This window comes from Mesocricetus auratus, unplaced genomic scaffold (genome assembly GCF_017639785.1).
Source record: "Mesocricetus auratus isolate SY011 unplaced genomic scaffold, BCM_Maur_2.0 Super-Scaffold_100033, whole genome shotgun sequence".
NCBI classification, from domain to species: domain Eukaryota; kingdom Metazoa; phylum Chordata; class Mammalia; order Rodentia; family Cricetidae; genus Mesocricetus; species Mesocricetus auratus.
Genome location: NW_024429213.1, coordinates 4,550,214 through 4,556,202, shown reverse-complemented (window position 1 = coordinate 4,556,202; position 5,989 = coordinate 4,550,214).

The following is a 5,989-nucleotide window of genomic DNA, read 5'->3' as shown; positions in this document are numbered from 1 at the left end:
ATGTCTTACTTTATAAGAGTTGCTGTCATGGTGTCTCTACACAGCAGTAGAAATCCTATCTAATACATCCATATAGTGGGATATTATTAAGACATGGAAAGGAATGGGGTTCTCATATATGATGTAACACGTATCTACTAGAAAAGTTTGTTAAGATAAAGGTAGCAGCTGTAACAGGTGACATATGGGTTTGGGGGTCCTCTCTGCCACGCCCCTTAGACAGGTGGTTCTTCCCAGCCCTCACCACATGCCCGTGTGATCCTGTCTGATCCACAGACGTGTGCCTCAGCTCTGCCTTATGCACAGGCATCTGGCCAACATCACTAATCCTTTTGCTTACCAGTCTTGACCACAGTGTTGTGTTTCTATGCTCCCTTTTCAAGTCCATGTGGACAACGACACAGTCCTGGAACTCAACGATTATCTTAGCATCTGTGGAACCCTCCATTCTGTGCAGCAGTACCTAAATACCAAACTGACTGACATCAGAAACATTGTCACATGTTATCAGCAAAGAGCTGTTTCATTCCTGGCTCAGGGGTCTGCTCCCTGCAGAATCTGGTAGACAAGGTGGACACAGGGTGGTTACAGGATGCAAGAAGCAAGAAAGGAAGCCCTGCACATCCCCACTTTCCCAATGATAACATGTAACTTTGTGGACTGGCTAAGGATGCCCCTGCCCAATATATAAGGTGTGTTTTGTTACTGATGATGCCTTGTTTTCATTTTTAATTGAATGGATAAGAGGAATAACAGAAGCAGTTGTTCTCTGTTTTTTCAAAAAGATTGTTAAGAAATCTGGGGTTCTGCAAATCTTTCTCAGTCCCCAAAACCTGCTGATCCCACTCCTTCCCTGGGGATGTTGGGAGTTTCCTGAGTCTTCCCATGGTAGTAAATAATGTATTTTGGGGATGGAGAGAGCAGTGATTTCTGTTCTGAGTGGGCTTCAATATGAGACAGGGTCTCTCGAGATAGCCCTGGCTATCCTGAAATTCATTCTGTAGAGAAGGCTGGCCTCAAACTTAGAGGAATCCACCTGCCTCTGCCTCTCTAGTGCTGGGATTAAAGACATGAGTGGGCAGTAATGGTTCTTAAAACAGGACTTAGAAAGGTAAGCAACAAGTAAAGGGTATACTCTTACCACCTTCCTATGTTACTTTGTCCCTAGAAAATATGTCATTTGCTCAGTCACCAAACTTTTGTAGAATTTTAATTTTCTATAAAAATTAGACAAACGGGACTCTGGAAATTCCCTGTCTAGCAGGTAGATGGGCACATAAGTAACCTTCACAAGAGACAAGGACTAGATCTCAGATTTTATAAATAAGGTCAGATGAAAGTCATCCTCTGAATAAAAAATTCAACATAAAAAGATGAAGTTAGCTAAGTGGAGAAGATACCGAACAGATGGTTTCTAACCTTGCTGTCCATTGAGATAGTTACAAGCCGTTAGAGTCCCATGAGACAAGGCCAACCTGCAGATGGAGTGACAGTGTTCCTGAAGCAGGCTGTGTTCTCTGCAAATGGTTAACATCATCTGGAGAGCTTCTCTATGAGAATTAGTCTGAATGAGCTTTCTTTCTACGACCCTGGCTTTGGCTCCTGGTCTACCAGGGACTTCTTGTCTTCTGACGTATCATGTACTTTATTTTGGCTCTGCATCTCTTTGGCTTCTGGAAGTAGGCTTTCCATCTCACCCACATTTTCACAGCCTCCCACTCCCTAAATGAACGTGTGCCTGCCACTCACAGCCTGTCCAGGTCTTTCTCTGTCCTCTAGTGTATGTGGTGAAATGAGATGGCCTGGTTAGGGAAGTATTCCTTAAATCAGAGTCACCTGCCCAATTATGTGATCTAAAATGAATGATATCTCTACAGAAAGATTGTCTACATGGAGTGCAGAAAATAATCACCACTGCAGCTTCACAGGAAGGGCTGTGACCCATGTGCCCTTGAAATTTGGGTAAACACAGGAATGGTCCTGTCAGGCAACACTAGCTATTTTGACCATATGACAAATTGTGGTCTGATTCTTGTGTTCACCAAGCAATTATTCTAGTCACTTAGCGTCCCAGGTAACCTCTTCTCTAAAGAAAAGCAGTGTTGTTATTGGTGTTGTAAGTCAGCACTCTACCTCTGAGCGACACCTCCAGTCTACTGTATGTGAGCCTTTAAACGGTTTTTGTTTATTTTGAAAATCCTTTTTCTAGTTATGAAATTCACACAGATTTAGTGTTGGAAACTTTGGGGAAACATACAAATGTGTAAATAGTAGGAAATAATGGAAATCAAAAAGCTGAAGAAACCAGGGAGTATATTGACAAGATATTCCTTTCCGAAATCCTATAACTAGGTTTTTGGACATTGGCTGTACACAGTCACTCACACCCAGACATGAAATTCATTGATCAAAGTGGGCTCACTTGGCATTCAGGCAAAAATATAAGGTTTTATGAGATTCACTTGTAGATTGACCACTTTAACCTCAGTTTTTCTCAAGTTTTAGTCCATACATATATATGCCTGTATCAGAACCACCTCAAGCAACTCTGAACATGAAAATTTCTGGGGCACCCTGAAGACCTATTAAACAAAAATCTCTGGGTGTAGGATAAACAGTGTACATCTGAATATATACTCCTTGGGTGATCCTCATGCACACTGAAGTTTGAGAACCGCTGGAAGAAAGCTACTAGGCATGGTGGAAATAGATGGTATGAATGTGGTCATTTTAAAGCCTGTCTGAAGAAACCTGGATGCTTATGGGTGGGTAGCAGAAATGAACACTGGTACAACCACTCTAGAAAATGGCAGGACCTGGTTATTGAGTTGGCTCACCTGATAAAGGCAACTGCCACCAAGCCTGACAGCCTGAATCTGATCCTTGGGACCTGTATGATAAAAGAGAGAACCAACTCTCTGAGGTTGGTCTCTGACCTCTATGTGTGTGCTATAGCAGGCAGACAGATGCATGCACGTGCATGCATGCGCACACACACTCATGCGCATAGGCACACACACACACACACACACTCATACATTCTCACATGGGGTGGAGCCCACACAGAGACAAATACTCTTCAGCTCAGGGGCATCTAGGTTGCTTCCATGTTTTGGCTATTACAAATAATGAAGCTATGAACTTAGTAGAACAGACATCCTTCTTGTATGAATGTGCATTTTTTGGTTATATGCCTAAGAGTGGAATTGCTGGGTCTTGTGATAGACTGATTCCCATTTTCCCGAGGAATCTCCAAAGTGGCTGTAAGAGTGAACACTCCCACCAGCAGAGAAGGAGTGTATCCCTTTCTCCACATCCACTCCAGCATAAACTGTCATTGGTGTTTTTGATTTTAGCCATTCTGACAGGAGTGAGACGGTATCTCAGAATTGTTTTGATTTGCATTTCCTAGATGTCTAAGGATGTTGAGTACTTTCTCAAGTGTCTCTCAGCCATTTTAGACTACTCTAATGATAATTTTCAATTTAGTCCTGTATCCCACTTTTTCATTGCATCCTTTAGTGTTTTAGAGACTCACTTCTTGAGTTCTTTGTAAATTTTTGAGATCAGTCCTCTGTCAGATGTGGGGTTAGTGAATATCTTTTCCCAATCTGTGGAATGCCTTTTTGTCTTCCTGAATGTGTCCTTTGCCTTACAGAAGCTTCTCAGTTTCAGAAGGTTCCATTTATTAACTGTTGATCTTAGTGTCTGGGCTACTGGTATTTTCTTCAGGAAGCATTCTCCTGTACCAATTCATTCAAGGGTACCTCCTAATTTCTCTTCTAACAGGTTCAGTGTTGCTGGATTTATGTTGAGGTTTTTGATCCATTTGGACTTAAATTTTGTGCATGGTGAGAGACATGGATCTATTGGAAGTCTTCTACATGCCAGCTGCCAGTTATGCCAGAACCATTTATAGAAGATGCTTTCTTTTTCCATTGTATAATTTTAGCTTCTTTGTCAAAGATCAGGTGTTCATACATGTATGGGTTAATGTTGGAGTGTTCATTTTGATTCCATTAGTCTATCTGTATATTTTTGTGCAAATGCCAAGCTGTTTTCAAGACTATAGCTCTATAATACAACTTGAAGTCAGGTATGGTGGTCTCTCTGGACTTTGACTTGTTGAACAGGGTTGTTTTGGCTATACCTGTCTTTTGTTTTTCCATATAAAGTTGATTATTGTTCTTTCAAGGTCTGTGAAGAATTGTGCTGCGATTTTAATGGGATTATGTTAAATCTGTATATTTCCTTCAGTAAGATTGCCACTTTTACTATGTTGATTGAACCTATCCACGAGCATGGGAGATTTTTCCATATCTGATGTCTTCTTTAATTCTTTTCTTTAGAGACTCAAAGTTCTTGTGATACAGGTCTTTCACTTGTTTGATTAGTATTACCCCAAGGAATTTTATGTTGTTTGTGGCTATTGTAAAGGGTAATGTTTCTCTGATTTCTTTCTCAGCCCTTTCATCATCTGTATATAGTAGGGCTATTGATTTTCTAGAGTTGATCTTGTATCCTGCCACTTTGCTGAAAGTATTTCTCAGCTGTAGGAGTTCCCTGGTAGAGGTTTTTGGGTCACTTACATAAACTATCATATAATCTGCAAATAGTGAAAGTTTGATTTCTTCCTTTCCAATTTATATCCCTTTGATTTCCTTTTGTTGTCTTATTGCTGTAGCTAGAACTTCAAGGACAATATTGAAAAGGTATGGGGAGAGTGGACAGTCTTGTCTTGTTCTTGATTTTAGAGGAATCACTTTGAATTTCTCTCCATTTAGTTTCATGTTGGCTGTTGGTTTGCTGTATATAGCTTTTATTATGGTTAGGTATGTTCCGGTTATTTGGATCTCTCCAAGACCTATATCATGGAAGGGTGTTGAATTTTGTCAAAGACTTTTTCTGCATCTAGTGAGATGATCATGTGGTTTCTTCTGTGCAGTTTGTTTATATGGTGGATTACATTGAGAGATTTTTGTATGTTTAATCATCCCTGCATCCCTGGGATGAAGCCTACTTGATCATGGTGGATGATTTTTCTGACGTGTTCTTGGATCCGATTTGCTAGTATTTTATTGAGTATTTTTGCTTCGATGTTCATAAGGGAAATTGGTCTATAGTTCTTTTTCTTAGTTGTGTCTTTGTGTGGCTTGGGTACCAAGGTAATTGTAGCCTCGTAAAAAGAGTTTGGCAGTGAGCCTCCCGCTTCTATTGTGTGGAACACTTTGAGAAGTATTGGAATTAGCTCTTCTCTAAATTTCTGGTAGAATTCTGCAGTGAAGCCATCTGGGCCTGGGATTTTTTTGGTAGGGAGACTTTTTATGACTGCTTCTATTTCAATGGGTGTTATATGTCAGTTTAGATTGCTTATCTCTTCTTGATTTAGTTTTGGCAAGTGATATATATCCAGGAAATTGTCCATTTCCTTTAAATTTTCGAATTTTGTGGAGTACAGATTTTCAAAGTATGCCCTGATGATTCTCTGGATTTCCCCAGAGTTCATTGTTATGTCCCCTTTTTCATTTCTGATTTTGTTAATTAGCATGCTCTCTGTCTTTTGGTTAGTTTGGATGAGGTTTGTCTATTTTGTTGATTTTCTCAAAGAACCAACTCTTTGTTTCATTGATTCTTTTCAATGCTTTCCTGGTGAAAGATCCCTGCCCAGGGCCCCCTAGGAAAAGAAAAACAAGGCCAGGCTGTTGCCTAATGAAAAAACCCAGACCAGGTGCCTCGCCTAGCTGGCAGGATGTCAAACAGGATCTGTGGTCACTAGAGCAGTCATGGGGCCCGGATAATAATTTCTGAAGCGTGCCAGGGTCTTTCATGAGGTAATACCAGGAAACTTAGTCCGTGGGAACTACCCCTGCCCCCAAGATGAGCCAATGAAATGCCTGTTGCTATGCTGACACTTATGTAACCATTAAAACTCTATAAATATTGTACTCCCTGCAAGCCCGGTATGCTCTGCACCCGAGTTGCAGTAGCA